An 18,018-nucleotide genomic window follows, 5' to 3' on the forward strand; every position below is an offset into this window, starting at 1 on the left:
GTGGCAGCGCCTATAGTTCAAACCGCCACTAATTGTGCTACAGCGGGAAGGGAGCGCGCGTTGGCGCACATTTAGCGAGATAAGCGAAAATTTTTATAAAACAGTCCGCTCCGAGCGGATTCAGTTTATTCCGGCAAACGAGCCCGTACAGTTCGGGTAGGGCCTAATTAGGAAACTGGACATTACAGAGTGATTTGTGCGGTACCAAGGGTCAACCGGAGAGTGTTGGTGTGCTGAAGGGAGTGAAAAGGAAAAGTGAGCCCTTTGTACCCTAATTTCTAACGAAAAAGGATTGAACTGAAGCCAATGTAAAGGTGTAAACAGTGATCTGCAATTTAATTTTGATCGAAAGAAGAAAGTAACGCTAAAATTTCAATTTGTATATACAAATTGATGTGGAATAAAGTGAGTGATCAGCTAGTGCACTAATTCTCGACGAGTCATCAACCTTATTTGAAGACCTGTAAGTATACCACAATGCGTTTCTAGAAATTTTCGTTATTTCTTACTTGAAGGAAGAATGTGTATTTGTGGATTGTTTTTGGATTGGATTTGTTTATAAACTGGTGCTCATTCGCAGTTTTCTTTGAGTGTTCTACATTGCATTATGTTGGCCATCAGTATCATTATATATATGGTCAGCAGAAACTTGTTTTGTTTTCGGTCACCGGTTAGGTATTTAGTATTCCTTGTCAACCCGCGTCGTTGACAATCGAACGCGCGGTAATACATTTGAAATTGGGGAACTGTGGATAATGAAATTGTTATGGTTCAAAGGATTACAAGATCTTGTCTAAGAGATTGCAGCACATTGAATTGAATTCAATTGATGATCTGCTTGAGTTTTTTTTCGATCTTCCAGTATTTCCCATTACTTACATCCCTTGTGTTGGTAGATACTTTGCTACATAGTAATTGGATTATTAAAAGTATAGAATTATTTGAGTTCGAGTCCACAAGGAGCAGTCAATAGTGCAATGTCTCACGAATTCACCTTTACTTTGGGGCATAATAATGGAATTTTGTTCGCATGTGCTTGTGCATTTGAGACCTTTTTTTCCAATTACAGAATTTGCTTCTGATTCGTAAACATCGGCAACCCTATAATTCGACAACTGCTTCAAGAAAGATGATTACCCAAGCGTCACTAACGAGCCACGCGTTCTACGGCCGGGCTGGCGGTGGTCTAATTCTTGGTAAAGTCGCTGCGCCTTTATGCTTGCGCAGCGATTTGCTGTCATGTCTCAAAACATACACATAACAATGCGGCGTTTGTTAATGCTTATATACCAGTTTTCGTCAGTGTTGTTGCAATCGAAACTAGTAGACTTTTGACATTATTTCACATTTTGGAATCTTCGGGAGACAGTCAATGTCATAGATGGCTAAGGTCATTAGAGAGAGTGCAATCTTCATGAGTTGGGTAAATTCCAACAGGAAGACGAGCTGACACCATCCGACGGCAACTTCTTTCTGCAACATTCATGCAATTCATGACATTGTCAACAATCCAGTATCTTTACGCGTTTGGATTTGCTACACTGTTGCCACCGTCTCGCTTCTGCAAAGTATCACGAAGATGGATGCAGTAATGATATTTCCGTGTAACAACATGCGGTTTGTTTTGTCTCTTCTCCTCAGATATCGGCTAAACAAAGAAATGATTCTAGTGCAGGTTTTTGTTCTAATTATTGAGCTTTTGATTGAATTGTTCATGGGATTAGATAATTATGGATGGGTTTTCTCATGCTTTTATTTGATCGTAGTTCTCGAAGTGCTTTCCACTAGCAATCTGATTTCTATTCCGGATTTTTTTCCATTGTTGTGTACAAAATTATGCTACCAATTAATGTGAGTACCACACGATAATTGTGGAGGACTGAGACGGATGGACCCTATTCATGTCTTTTTGCCAAAAGAAAGGGAAGCCGATGAATTAGTGTATCAGTTTTGTGTAACAAGATAGGGAACAAAGACTTGAGTTCTGTATTCTATAGAATCAACCACAACAACTCGGTTTATCCGGCCCTTCCTGAACTGGCTACGTTTTCACCTAATGAATCGAGAGATATGGCTCAAAATGAGCGATTTCTTAGTTCTATGTTTTCGAATCATAAATTTATTAAGGAGTAGTTAATGAATATTAATCAATTATTTTCATTGGTCATCAAAACCCCTCATTACACTACCTTTTCACCATCCTACCGCAATCCTCTATTTTGTATTACAATTTCATCGTCGTTCGTTTTTCATATACAAAGAATTTATTTACGTTGTTGAACGACAAATGGAGCTTCTTCGGCCTCATCTAATTTTCATCCAAACATGCGCAAGTAACCTCAATTCGCTTAAAACCAGGCGCATCGCCGGCGAGCTGGAAGCCTTATTGAATGAACACAATGATTTATTGAAATTTTTCAAATCACACACACTTGGATTGCTCGCTATTGTCATCAATCCTGATAGAACATCAGCTAAAGAGCACGTGTATTTTCAATTACAGAATTGGCTTCTGATAAAATAACAGCTAAAGAGCACGTGTGTAGATCCTATGCGCATGTGTTGTGGACGTTGTTGGAATAATGGTAGGCGACGGCACTGCGATGCGAGTAATTGTGATTCGAAGAAACAATAATCTGGAGTTCATCGTCGGCCGTTCCTACGACGCTATTCTTTTTCTTCTTCTTCTTCAATGGCACTAACGCTCCTAACGTTCGCCGTCTCAAGATAGCATTACTATAAGTTTATGAGTTTTTATGAGCGCAACTCCACAATTCAACTTAATACATGCTACAAGCCAATGGTAAACAACAACGGATGTGATACTTGCGCAATTTTTTATTTTGTGTTCCAGCCACTGTACAGTAATATGCGATTGTAACTGCTTTAACATATCTGTTCTGATGTTATTGTTTTTATAATCAATAGTTTTGTTGTTCCATTATCCTGGTGATTTATGATCATAAAAGACGTATTTGGAATGGCGGCTTTAGGTTAGATTTCTATGCCAAGCAGTGTGCAACAATTCATGGTCGACATGTACGCAAAGGTAGACAGTGAACGACTGCGATTCCTACCACACACATATTCATCACAGAAGCGGCGTGAGAAAGAACCGTTCACTTACGAGACGCTATCATAAGCAACGCTGACACAGTCTTTTCTATTGCCAAGCCAAAGCGCAATGCATTGTCATATCATTACAGCATGTGTGATCAAACGAAAAATGAAGTCTTTGATGAGCTACATTACAACATTACCCGTATTTGGCCCCACACGTTGCTGGATGTATTCGGTTGAATCGGATTCGGAATGAAAATCGGATTACCTTATACACGCATTTTTAGTTCGGTTAGTCGACAAAATAAGACCTGAAGAAATCGATAGTGTAATTTCCGCGGAAATTCCAGATCCGTCTACTGGTCAATTACTTATTCGTATTCTGAAATCCGATTGAGTGAAGCGAAATTGGTAATAGATTTTCAGATTGAATGAAAACGTTCTTAAAACAAAAAATATAAAAGAAAATTAGTTCTACTATATCAAATGAGTGTTCTATGTAACAGAGTAATACCATGGACAGATACCCAGGTTTTTTTACGCGGTTTTTTTACGAGGTTCTATTTTTACGCGGATTTTCCAATTAACGCGGATTTTTTTACGAGGTAGGGTAGGGCGGGGCTAGTTGGTCATTTTTGAATGAATTTGGCTATAACTTTGAAGTACGAAGTCTTGCGTTAGAATGTTATGTACCACAATGAAGCTTACCTTTACCCTTTCAATGAAAAATAACCAGAGAATCATTCATTTGACATTTTTCTTTTATTTAACGGTTTTATATTTCAGAATAAATTGACCAACTAACCCCACACACGGAGTAAGTTGATCAATAATAGGCATGTTCTTTTCGAGCAAATAATAAGCGTTTTTCCTTCATTATAAATTAATTAATTAAATCAAAACAAAAACCGTTAACAAGTATCATGTAGTCAAGTAAAAAAACAAATTAATGAAAATTCAAAAATTCTCATGTTGGAAATAGCCAAGCGATCTTTTCTTGTGATTTCGTCTATCTTCCACTTTGTGGCGCACCAGAGTTGCCAGGTTTGAAAACATTTTGAAGACATTATAAAATATGTGAAGACATTTCAGTATGATACGTGGGTTTTTAAAAGATATTATTTCCATGAAATTCTAACTATTGGCCGAAAGTATCGTCAAAAAAAGTAGGGCTTTAGTCTCAGCGAACGACGCCGTCTGAATACATATTGTCTCTAGAAGACATTAGTTCATTTGCGCTCGAAAATTCGAAAGATTGTGGCATTGCATTTCTATTATTTTTGGCTTATACTATATAATAGATTAAACTAGATCTATCAAACGATCATTTCACAAATCGACGGTCTTCCGGTTACACACCTTTTCAACAATTAGTTTCATGGATATGGTTTGAGTTACAACCAAAACTTCAAAGCTGAAATAAACGAATAGAGTTATCACAGTTCCGTTTTTGTGTGAAGAACTTTCCTCCGGTATTATGGTGAAGACATTTGAAGACATTTTCTCGTACATGTGAAAACATTTGAAAAAAATTAACTGGCATCCCTGCATAAACCCAGCATAAACGATTACCAACGAAGTGCATGCAAACCGATTTCTCCAATGTCATTCCTTTTCCAATCGTTTAGCATGTTACATCGGGTGAATAAAGCCAGTTTATGTAAGAAGTGTCCAAAGTGTTTCAATTTTCCTGTGCCACATCTAAATGGTTTGGTCTTACACAAGACCAAAGTTAGAGGAGATTCCAAAAATCCTGAGCTATCATCCAGGCAATGGTGTGATACACCAACTACCAAAAAGGATTCTGTTGCGATCAGTCCCTCCTGCTAACATGTATATAGTCTTAGACGCATTGAACCCAAGCCCAATCAGCCCTGATTCGTGTTTCAGACGGGTACACAAGTCCGCTACCGTTACATGTGTTCTTCCGATTAGGTCCGCATGTTGAAGCCCGCTCTCCGCATAACACCTTCCAGCGCCACGTTGAAGAGCAGACAAGAGAGCTCATCGACTTGTCAAAGCCCCTGTGAGTCTCAAACGATTCCGACAGATCCGCAGACCGTTGATCGTTGCCTGAATCAGTCTTGTCAGCTTTCCGGGAAAACCGTGTTCGTCCGTGATTCTCCATAGCTATCGTCGGTCGATTGTATCATAAGCGGCCTTGAAATCAACGAAGATGTGGTGCGTAGGGACTTGATATTCACGGCACTTTTGGAGGATCTGTCGCAGTGTAAAAATCTGGTCCGTCGTTTAGCAACCGGGCATGAATCCGGCCTGATAATTCCCCTCAAATCTACTTACTATTGGCGATAGACGGCGAAAGAGGATCTGAGACAGAATTTTGTAGGCACCATTCAGGATTGTGATGGCACGGTAGTTCCCACTATCCAGCTTGTCACTTTTTTTTATAGATGGGGCAGATTACCTCGACCTTCCACTCTTCCGGTAGCTGTTCTGTGTCCCAGATCCTGACTATCAACCGGTGCATGCACTCTACCATTTTTTTCTGATATTGACTTGAAAACTCATTATTATAATAAAAAAATATTTTCAGACACAATTTTTGTTCAAGAGATTTTCACCACTTGTGGAAAATTTGTTTATGAAACATAGTATACAAATTTGATACGAACAAGATCCGTCTTTTTCATAATTTTAGTTTGAAAGGACGCTCATTCAAATCAGACTTCTACAAATTTAGAATTATTTGAAGAAAATGAATACAACACGCTCATAACTTTACTGTTACATCCGATCAACTACAAATATTTGAAAGCTAACGACCTCAAATAGAACGGCTCTGAAAACATTCAATTACTTCCCTATTTTAGCCGTTCTGGCTCACTGTTATTATTTGCGTCAATTGAAAAGTTGGGAACTAATCGTTTTCCTAGGCTAAATATGAAATGTTCTCCTTTTTTCGGTAATAAAAAGTCTAGCTTGCAATTAGCGTTGGAATTAATGATAAATGTATCACTTCAAAACAGACAACTTACATGTCTTCAGTGATCACCGTTGAAGACTTGTAGCTCCTCAGTGTCATCCTTTACCGAATGTGCTGAACCATTTGTTATGTTTCTGGGTGCTCATTAGTAAAAATTGTTGCAAATTGTGCACATAAGTTCAGAATTATTGTGTCAGATCTGGTTGCTACGTTGGCTTATTCCTAAAATATCACTGTTTTGAGCAGTAGTAAACGCATGTTCAAAACTGTGAAAATTTAGTTTATTTAATACGTTGAGCCCCGTGTCGGTCTGGTTCCTAGGGACGTTGAGTTTTTGGCACTGACTGCACTGAGCACTGACTGACTGAGCCTGACAGTTAGAAAATAAGAAAATAAAAATATATACGGTTTGTGTTTGGATGTTTTACAAAATGTAGCTACTTACTACACCCAAGGTTAATTTTTAGCACATGTTATGTTATTTATTACATTAAATGAGCCAAAAAATAACAGAAAATGCTCTACTTCCCAATACTGGTATATCATTTGTATAATATATATGCTAGAGCCAATATGAGCTAAGACACTCTAACTAGCGTTGTCAGAAAACATTTCATTTTAGACAGAAAACATGTCATTTCCTGCCTTTAAGCGTCAATTAGGCATATAATGTCTTATGTGCCCCAACGATTTAAAATGTTTGTATGTATGGAACCAGACATCTCTTTCTTTTTTTTCATCTTTTTTTGGGATTGTACAAAAAGAAAAAATGTTCAAACGGCGTCAACGGGGATCGAAACAAAGGCCGGCTGGAATGATACACTGCTTTCCACGACCACGCTATTCGCATGGTTAACGATGCTGTTACGCAGAAACGCGATAATGTTACATCTGATTACAAATTGAAGTTGGAAAGTGTTTTCTAATTTTACTCTTAGAAAACACTTTCCAGCATGAAGGAGAACTATATCCATCATCGGCCGTGTACATATGAGGCGAAGTAATTTGTGCTTATTCGAAACATGTCTTTTGTTTCGTATCAATCTTATATTGCCGTACCATATATATTATACAAATGCTTACCAGTATTTGTGAGTCATGTCATTTTCTGTCATTTTTACGCTCATTTTATGTAATAAATCAGGATGACAAAACATGAGCTAAAAATCAATTTTGGGTGTAGCTATATGGATAGCTTGGTCGTATGAAACAGCTTTGCATTCCAGCCGGCCTTGGTTCGATCGCCACTTACGTCGTATGGACTTTGTCTTTGTTTTTTGTCACAATCCTAAATGAAATGAAAAAAGAAAAAAGAAAGAGATGTCTGCTCCCGTACATACAAAACTTTTTAAGTTTTTAAAACAGCTCATTATTTGTGCATTTGACCCAGCAGCACACGAAATGGCATTATTTCTGCCAAAGATGAAATCTCGCGTAACTTTTGAAAAGGTCCTAAGTAACAAATGTAAACAAATCGAGTAAATGGATGCACACCATAAGTTCTCAATCATTGAACGCATTGCGAAAACAACCGTTGAAGTATCTATCGTTTTCAGCGTTTTATCACCGATACAAAATATGTCCAATGTACAGATTCTAATTTTAAGCACTCAACTGTTACTTCGGACGCCACTTTCTTCTGACGCTCGATACGTTCGAAGTAACAAAGCAATCAAAACAACACGAAGTCGCACTTCGGACATTTTGAGTTTTTGTTATTTTCGGGTGTAGATACCGTTTTTAGTGCAATTCTACGAGTGGTAACAATAAAGATCTGCTTTTAGCAAAGCAAAGTTATCATTGGCTGCTAGTGACAAAAGAAGTGATAAAGATCGATTTGTTTTGAAACAATTCGCGGAACAATGTTCCGGTCTTTAACTTCGTTTTTCTCGAGTTGATGCTACATAGGACCTTTTCAAAAGTTACGCGAGAAATATTTTCAACCAACGCTAGTTTGAATGTAGTCGAATTTCTGATTGTTTTCTATTCATAAAATAAGTATCTTTGGGAATAGGGACCGACACTGATATTGCGCAAATGCTCTTGATGCAGACTGAATGGAAAGAGCAGCAAGAAAAATTAGGGACTCAACATGTTAACGTATGCAGATAGGTTAGAGTAAAAACAATTCAGAATGTATGTTAAAATGTGGAAAATATGCACACGGCTGCGCATCATTTTTCAATTAAACCACTATAAAATAACATGCAAGCTTTTCATGGCTATTCCAGCCTAGCTGCTGAGTAGCCAGAGGCGTCTCTCGACTGTGTATTAACATAAGCCCCATTTGGTGCGAAAAGCTTTGAATGAATCTCTACCCAGCATAGCGCAAGTTAAGAATAATCCGTCATTAGGGACATACAACAGACTCTAATTTAACGTGCGGTCACGCACTTGAACCACGTTCGCTGAGCACACAATGCCAGTGCATTTAAGATGCAGCAGATTTCTAACCCCAGATGGAAGCAAGCATATGGAAGATGTTCATTATCGCCCCCGCGAATTGCTACCGTATAGGCGCTAAAAACTCCCCCCAATATTACAAGTTCGGCTTGGATATTTCATGAAACAATTTCACTCATTCACACCGAGTCGAAACCTTTCTGCTTTCTCCAAGGACTCGCCGCCTGTAGCAAACCTGTTTGTGTGCCCTCTTGTGACGAACATGTAGGCCTTGTGCCTTGGCAACCAACCAGAGTGCGATGATGATTTGCCCTTAACGTAGGACTTGCACTGCGTGGTCGCGTCGAAGTGCACTGCAATTTCGTAATTTCGCTCTTTCGCTGTCCGTCCTTTCTGTGGGTCTTTCTTCGGAGGTGGCATGCGGGTGGGAGATAGAAGAAGAATATAATAACTTAGTAATAGCAACCTTTTCTTAACAGGATAAAATGCTCGATGGTTTGATTAAGTGGAAAGAATTATAAGGTCTAGGTGATCTTGACAAAGAGATCAGAGCAGACGACCTGTAAACGGCTATTAATTAGTGCCTGGGACCTGATCAGTAATCGATGTCTTTAAACCGCGAGAATAATTCCTCGATCGCGACACTCGATGCTGGGTACAATGACAGCTAGCTTCCCAACGGAATGAGGATCCACTCGGATCAGTCATCAAACTGCTAATAATGGCAAACCACGGGTAAGGGAATTCGCCGACCCCATCGCAAACAATCGACTGAAAATTGCGTCAGCTTGCAATTTTATGACTTACTCTTTCCGGCGGCATCGGCATGGCGTGGCACTACGTGACTGTGCGACGACCGAAGCCGCCGAGTGGCCTTCTGAATTCCAAGAATCATCGTAAATATACCGGTATGAGCAGAGGGAAATTAGTGGGACCATTTTCTGGTTATGAAGGGAGTATTAATATTTCGGAAAACGGTCGTGATATTATCTGGTTCGATTATTACTACTCAAACCTGTTTGAGCAGAACTTCTTCAAAACAATAAGACAGATCGTTTGCTGGCTTGCCGCTACTATGCTTGCCGGTGGAAGCTTGAACTTGACACCGTGTCTATGTTAGCGATACGTGAGTATGTTAGCTGAACTAAGGCATCAACGCTGCGAATGTGTTCTGTAATAGCGGCAAAGATGGGAAGAGAATTACATTCCTGAAAGACACTTCAGTCGGATCCGAGGTGTAAAGAATTTTTTATTACATAAGATATGCGGGAGGAAAGTGCATTTTACCCTTCCGACCGTTATCTGTGATATTCGTTATGCATTAACCTAGGATAGGTACGAGTGCGACCGGCTGATCCGGCTAATCAGGTTCATGACGCTCGCCCGCACACCTTTTATTACCTCTTTTGTATGCTTTGCCAGCGCAAAAGGTGCACAGAGAGAACGAACGAGAGGGATGTAAGTTATGCACTTGACATTGGGTCAGCTGCATAGCTTAATTTCACTTTCTACCATCAGTGCGCGAATAAATACAGTAAAATGAGAATTCGCTCAAACAGAGGAAACTGTGCCGGGGATGGGAAGGGAAGCCGCAATCGCTGGGAACCGGTCTTTAGTGCACCCTGTGTGTGCTCAATGGAGGAACTGGTCACGTTACACCTATGGGGGTTTCAAATATCGAACGTGCATGCTTCTAAGTCGGCTGACTAGGGCTTGACCTTGGAGGCGGTGTTGTCTGGTTGCTTTTAGGTAACGATTACTGATGCATTCTACAGATGATTGTAATCCTCGCGTGCTGTAATGTTGATTGAACGCAGTGGAGCGTTTGAATGTGGCGGCAATTTGCCTTTGATTACAGCTATTCGCACAAATTGGGGAAACATTCGCATTAAATGACGAATTGGCAGGGTTCACTAATCACGTTGTTTACAGGTAGAAACTCTCGATTTAAATATTCGTATTCAAAATTTTTGTTGCGGTTCATTTGTTCAATTCTAATTACAATCTTTTTTAATTTTGAACATAATTATCGTCAATAATGAATTTCGCCCTATAGAACTTTTACTGCTTACCTATAGCATACGTCAGTTACAAGAGTGAGAATTATCTGAAGGCCTGAAACCACATATTTTTGTTCTCACGAATGGCACTAATTTTTCATGGAAGTACTGCTCCTACTCAACTTAATATTATTTCCTTATTAGAACCTAGTTGTGATCACGATGCCAGATAACAGAGATCACTCACAAACCACTGAATTTCAAAGATTTTCAACAGTCCAATTATATATTTTCACAGTTTCACTATAAATTTCCATTGACCAGAAACCTTTCCACCAAAAAACTTTATGACAATTCGTTTCTAATACTTTCTTCAATGTGCTCCGTGCAAAGTATTGAGTAGACCTGTCAGGCATTTGTGTCCAGACAACTGACTAGAAACAGTATACTTAAGTTGGCTGTCGGCTGGAAATCAACAGTTGGAGGGATCGACTCGATATTTTGTATGCGCCGAAATGAAGAAATGGTTTTGCCCTAAATGCATGTGTATTTGTATCCGTGATATACACATCTCTTCATAAGCTCGTTAACATATTAACTGTGTTTGTGCATTGGGTCTTATGTGTCTTTCTTTCTCTTTGGATCGTTTTTGGTTTTTGGACCCTAGGATGTGACACTATTGGGATAGAAATCGCACGAGTTCAGAGTAGCCACAGTTCATCTACACTTGATTCAGCCGTTGATAGAAATTACATACATGAAAACCTTTTTTTTTCCAATTCGTTTAGCCTTACAACTCAATCGCATAAGCTTTGCGGAGCCGCTAACTCAAGTTTTGTTTATACAAAAATTTCATCTTAAATCTATGTTTAGTAGGTTTCGACCGATTACTCGCGGTTTACTCGAGGTTAGAGGGGCAACAATTTTAGTGGGACGGATCAGGTTAGGGATATGGATATGAGGTATCATTGTCTCAACAAGACAAACAAACTAATAACGAAAAAGAAAAAAAACACAAAAGCATTAAATTCTTATACTAGACCGTTTCACAAACATATAGATCAACTGCATATAGCAGATGTCGCGAGTTCCCAACACGTCTCTAACAGGAACATAGGGTTGTCATCCTTGGACCTCAAGGGCATTCAAAAGGTACTCTCTGGCTGCGTAATTATCCGTACATTGCCAAACTGCGTGATCGATGTCATCGTAACCGTTTCCACACCGACAGACATTGTTTTGAACAAGATTTATTCTGTGGAGGTGCACATCTAGCGAGTAGTGGTTGGACATAAGTCTACTCATTACACGAATGAAGTCACGACTTACGTCCAAACCTTTGAACCACGCTCTCGAAGAAACATTTGGAATAATTGAATATAACCACCGCCCAAGACTTCCAGTGTCCCAATCGGTTTGCCAACTCAAGAGGGAACTCTGACGCAGTGATTGGAAAAATTCATCGTATGAAATCTGTCTATCAAACAATTCGCCTTCCTGGGCACCCACCTTTGCTAGAGTGTCCGCCTTCTCATTGCCAGGAATTGAGCAATGAGAGGGGACCCATACAAAGGTTATCTTATAAGATCTTTCGATCAGTGCACTCATCTGCAGCCTCACTTTTGTGAGGAAATAAGATGGGTGCCTACTAGTTCTCATCGACTGGAGAGCCTCAAGCGAACTGAGACTATCCGAGAAAATGAAGTAATGGTCTGCAGGCTTGTTGGAGATCATCCCCAATGCGAAGTCGATTACTGCCAGCTCAGCAACATAAACGGAACAAGGTTCCTGCAGTTTACGGAGGGCGCTCGAATTTTCATTGAAAACACCGAAGCCAGTGGATCCATTGAGGCGAGACCCATCAGTGAAGTATCTTTTCATGCAATTGACTTTTGAGTACTTTCGGTTAAAAATACGGGGAATGTAAGTTGATCGAAGCTGATCTGAGATTCCAAGTATTGCTTGTTTCATCGACAGATCGTATTCAATTGAAGAGCTGCTGATGGTGAAGTGAGCACGGTCTGGAGTAAACGATGGAAGACAAATATCTGACGAAATATAGTGGTGGTAAATTCTCATAAACCGATTGTATATTTAGATGAAGAATTTTTTCAAAGTTTTCAATCAAAAGTGTGTTCGTGACTCCGCATTTCACCAGTATTCTGATAGAAAGTTCCCAGAATCGGTTCTGTAGAGGAGTTACTCCTGCCAGAACCTCGAGACTCATGTTATGCGTTGAGTGCATACAGCCAAGAGCTATACGCAGACAATGATATTGAATTCGTTCCAATTTTAGAAGGTGACTTTTAGCTGCTGAGAGAAAGCAGAAAGAGCCATATTCCAGAATAGATAGAATAGTTGTTTTATAAAGCGTTATGAGATCTCCCGGATTAGCTCCCCACCACGTGCCGCAAATCGAGCGGAGAAAGTTGACCCTCTTTTGACATTTTTGCTTCAAATACGTAATGTGGGTATTCCAAGTGCATTTTGAATCAAACCAGACACCAAGGTACTTGAAAGTCAATGATTGGGTAATGCTTCTGCCCAAAAGCTTAAGTTGCAATTGGGCTGGGAACCGCTTTCGAGTAAACACTTCGGTTTTCTGCGGCGAGAATTCGATCCCTAAGTTCCTTGCCCAAGAAGACAAGTTATCTAAGGAATTTTGCAATGGTCTTTGCAAATTTTCGGCATGGAGACCTCTGACGGAAACCACACCATCATCTGCAAGCTGTCTAAGCGTGCATTGTTCTGCCAAACAACTGTCAATATCTTTCACATAAAAATTATAAAGAAGGGGGCTCAGACATGAGCCTTGGGGTAGACCCATATAACTATTTCTGGAAGTTGTCAGTTGTCCAAGGGTGAAGTTCATTCGCTTTTCTGACAACAAATTGTACAAAAAGTTATTCAAAATTCCAGGAAGTCCACATCTGTCCAGATTGTCTGACAGAATTTCTATGGTAACCGAATCAAAAGCTCCCTTAATATCCAAGAATACTGAAGCCAATTGCTCCTTGTGCGCAAAGGCCAGTTGAATATCTGTAGAAAGCAACGCTAGACAATCGTTTGTTCCTTTGCTCTTGCGAAACCCAAATTGTGTACTTGATAGCAAATTATTTGTCTCGATCCATTGATCGAGTCTTCGAAGGATCATTTTCTCCAACAATTTTCTAATGCACGAGAGCATAGCAATCGGACGGTATGAGTTATGGTCAGACGCTGGTTTGCCAGGCTTTTGAATTGCTATTACTTTGACCTGTCTCCATTCGGGTGGCACAATGTTGTTTTCTAGTAGGGTATTGAATAAGTCTAGCAAGTGTCTTTTCGCGATATCGGGAAGATTTTTTAGAAGAACGAATTTAATCATATCGCTTCCGGGTGAAGAGTTGTTCGATGAAAGAAGAGCCATAGAAAATTCCAGCATTGAGAATGGTCCGTCCAGAGGTCCATTGCTCGGAGACGTTTCTCGAAGAGTATGTTGGGCTGGAACTGAGTCTGACAGACCTTTTTCGCGAAATCGAATATCCATAGGTTGGAGTATTCTTCACTCTCGTTGGTAGATGAGCGGTTACGCATGTTGCGAGCTGCCCTCCACAAGGTACGTATTGAGGTTTCACGAGAAAGACCGTCAATGAAATTGCGCCAGTAACCGCGTTTTTTTGCTTTAATTAATTGTTTCAGCTGTATTTCAAGCTTTGAATATTCCTCGAAGTGTGTGGATGTTCCATGTCTACGAAAAGCTTTGAAAGCATCAGATTTTTTCAAATACAATTTTGTGCATTCATCGTCCCAGCCAGGAGTGGCTGGTTTTCTTTTAAACGGAGCACTTGGAACTTTTCTTTTTTGTGCTTCCAGTGAGCTTTTATACATCAAATCGACAAAGAATCGATATTCTTCCAATGGTGGAAGTATATCTATTGATTCGACACCGATTGTTACCGCCGTTGCAAATTTTTGCCAGTCGATGTTCCTTGTTAGATCAAATGGAACTCGAGATGGTTCAGTGGATTGCGGGCTACACTTGATTGATATACTGATTGGCAAGTGATCGCTACCATGGGGATCATTGATGACCTTCCACTGACAATCTAATGATAACGAGCTTGAGCAAAAAGAAAGGTCGAGACGACTTTCTCGAGCCGGAGGTTTTGGAATTCGTGTCGCTTCACCAGTGTTCAAGATAGTCAAGTTGAAATCGTCACATAAATCGTAAAAAATAGCCGCTCTGGCGTCATCATAAGGATCACCCCACCCAGTACCATGAGAGTTCATATCACTCAGAATTAGAACTGGGGATAAGAGAATCGAGACTAGATTCCAAAGATGACTACGGCTAATGTTAGTATTTGGAGGAACGTATACTGAAGCTATGCAAAGTTCTTTATTCTTTGCAGTTATTTGACACGCGACAATTTCGACGTCTGATAGAGCTGGGAGAGGAATTTTATAGAAAGAGTAGCACTTTTTGATCCCCAAAAGTACTCCTCCATAAGAATCATTTCTATCCAGGCGAATAATGTTAAAATCGTGGAAGTTGAGTTCAGTGTCAGAAGAAAGCCATGGTTCAGAGAGGGCAAATATATCACAATCATAATTTTGAAGTAAAAATTTGAACGAATCTAGTTTTGGCACTAGACTACGGCAGTTCCATTGTAGCACATTGATCATATCTTCTACTACGCTAGGGGAATTATCCATCGAATGATATGATTGATGCAAGGAGGGGCCATGAAGCAGTCAATTGCTTAAGATAAGACTTTAAAGATGGAAGCAAGGCAGAAATAAAGCTTCTGAGGGGGTCTTGAACTTTTAACGTGTTTAGTATGAAGTCCACAATGTCCGAAAAAGCTATCAATCCTCGATTAGACGCGAATTTTCTACGAGAAGTTCGAGGAGCAGCGTTTTTATTTCTCTCTTCTCTGGGTAATGACGTAAAATCCTTGCTGCAACCAGGAACTGGCTGAGAAGGAGCCTTCGGATTCGTTTTTTTTATTACTATTACCCTTGGAATTAGACAATCTTTCGAGGGTCACTTTAGGTTTCTTACGGTGCACCGTTGGTGAAGAGAGCTTTCTTTTTGATGATTCATCCTTTATTGAAGATTCTGATGCATCCGTAGTATGACCCTCATCAGAATCAGAGTCCGATTCTTGAGATGACAAAACCGAAAATTGGTTTTCATCTTGAGCGGCTGATGCGGTCTTTAGCATTTCAGCATAAGTCCGCTTGGAGCGTCCAGCGATAGAACGCTTCACTTTATCGGAGTGCTGTTTGTACCTCGAGCACACCTGTAGAGGGTGAGGATTCTCGCCACAGTGGATACATTTTTCCACTGTTTGTGTGCAAGAATCCTCACTATGTTTTTCGCCACATTTACCGCAACGAAATTTGTTGCCGCAGTGGCTAAACGAGTGTCCCAACTTTTTACAGTTGGTACAATTATAAACCCGTGGTACAAACAGGCGCACTGGAAAATTTTTTTTTCTACTTTCACATAGTTTGGGAGAACAGAACCTGCGAAAGTAATCCGAAAAGAGTGCGAGGGCTTATAAACTTTTTTGTTTTCTTCCAAAGATGCTGAATGCAGGTTTCTAACATCCAGGATCTTTACAAGATCACCTATCATCGAGTTTTTGAAAGAACCCGAAGCTTTTTTCAATTCATCGACACTCAGACTCGCGTCGGTTACTACGCCTTCTATCTCCAACTCTCGAGAAGGAATGTAGATGTGATATTCCCTGTCAAAAACTTCGTGGTCAACAATCTTGTTGGCCACATCAAAAGTCAGTGCTTCTACACGCAGTTTATCCGGTCTCTCTTTAAGTATCGAGACGCCCGAAAATTGACGCAGCAAATCTCTTAAAATATCAAGAGTTCTCAACGATTTTCCCTTGGGCCGAAAGAAAACAACCCATGGTCCCTTTGAGGTCGATTGATAATAGCGTGTCCGCGCAACAATGGCATCGGTAGATGTCATAACGGTTGCGCAAACGGTGCGCAACCGTCTATGAAAAAAAACACACACACACACGCACGCGCGCTCAAAAACTCAACTTAAAACTAACTTAGACTAATAATCAACTTAAATTTAAGAAAAATATATAAATATATATATCTCAAAAAAAAAACAAAATACTAATTTGCGGTGTCCGAACAACCTTGAACACCCCTATTCGCTATACAACGCCGCACGCTACGAGGTAAACACAATAGCGTGACGGCAAAAGTTGTTGTTGATTATACTTCTCTATGATGAAATCGATGCCGCTGGAACCAATTCACAGATCGCCGGTCCGGCGTTGCCGGAGAGGTGCTGCTTCCTCGCTGTTCCGGGTATTAACGGCACTTATCTTGCCACGAACGGTCAAAGAAAAAAAAACCAAAGGCACTTTGGCGGAGGGGGAAAAAAACTTCACCAGCTTCGATTTGTAGCAGAGACGCGAACAATAAGCGTCCGGCTCTTTCAACTATCGATTGAGGAATGTTCTTATTCTTATGTAAACAAAATAAATGAAAAACCTTTTTTGTGGGGCCTTTTGTGCGAAATTTTTTTATGCGATTTTCTGTTCTTGTGTGGTTTGTTTGCGCAGTATGTAGGAAGAAGCTTATTTGACGATGTTATCGTCCATTTAGTTTTTTTCGATTTATTATACGCATTTGAGCATATTTGCATATTTGGAATTACTGGAACTATAGGAAAATACTCTGTGAACTATAGTGTATTGTGAACTATCTTCAATGAAAATCCAATCTTATACGAGGTATGGGTATTAAATAACGAGACTGTGCGCCTGAAGGGAAAAACGAATAGTGCGTTCGGTAGCTTGAAGTGTCTGCTATAAACGTATGAAAACACGTTTTTGTCACTATTGTAGTTTGCGAGCAGCAGTGGTTTGAATGGAACGTGGTTTGTAGTGCTCGTCGGAAATCATGTGTGACGAAAAACACGAACAACAACGCACCTGCCCATAACGCGCTGTCGGCGAAGCAATTTTTAGCCGATAAGGGCATTCCAGTGCTCGAACATGCCCCGTATTCGCCAGATCTAGCCCCATGCGATGTTTTTCTATTCCCCAAGATCAAATCCGTGTTGAAAGGTACCCGATTTCAGTCCGTAGAAGAGGCGAAGGAAAAAGCGACGCGGCTTTTGAATGCCATCACAAAAAAGAGTTTCAGCACTGCTTCGAACAATGGAAAAAAAACGTATGGAAAGGTGTGTGAGGAGCCAAGGGGAGTATATTGAAGGGGAGCATATCGTTGTACCGTAATTTTTAAAATATAACCCTTTTTCGTAACCGGTCTCGTTATTTAATAGCCATACCTCGTACGCGTAGATCAACTGTTGAAAGGATATTGCGTTAAAATTTCGTCACGAAGCGGAATTGTGTTTATGAAAGTAACTGCATAATATGCTGCTTTTTTTTAGTAAAACAATCACACATATATGCAGCGATGGAGCAAAGTTCCATCAATCGATGACACATTACAACAGAGGGATTAATCAGTTGTAAAAAGAAGGACTTAAGGTATCTATATCTTTCTCATCGAAAAGTTTTAGCAATGTGTCTCGCTCATATTGATCTTATATTGCTGTAGCTATATATAATTCAA

General features: G+C 40.0%; 1 protein-coding gene across 2 annotated transcripts in view; it reads left to right on the forward strand.

Annotated features, from left to right (window-relative positions):
- The first annotated feature begins 107 nt into the window (after positions 1–107).
- Positions 108–18,018, forward strand: part of LOC129773903 (acyl-CoA Delta-9 desaturase) — a 42,876-nt gene continuing 24,965 nt past the window's right edge. Inside the window, exon 1 of one of the 2 annotated variants that reach the window (XM_055777567.1) lies at positions 108–463. The gene's annotated coding sequence lies outside the window, so the exon portion shown is untranslated. The remainder of the gene's footprint in view (positions 464–18,018) is intronic. The other variant, XM_055777572.1, reaches the window with a different exon arrangement.

This window comes from Toxorhynchites rutilus, chromosome 1 (assembly GCF_029784135.1).
Source record: "Toxorhynchites rutilus septentrionalis strain SRP chromosome 1, ASM2978413v1, whole genome shotgun sequence".
In the NCBI taxonomy this organism is placed as follows: Eukaryota; Metazoa; Arthropoda; class Insecta; order Diptera; family Culicidae; genus Toxorhynchites; species Toxorhynchites rutilus.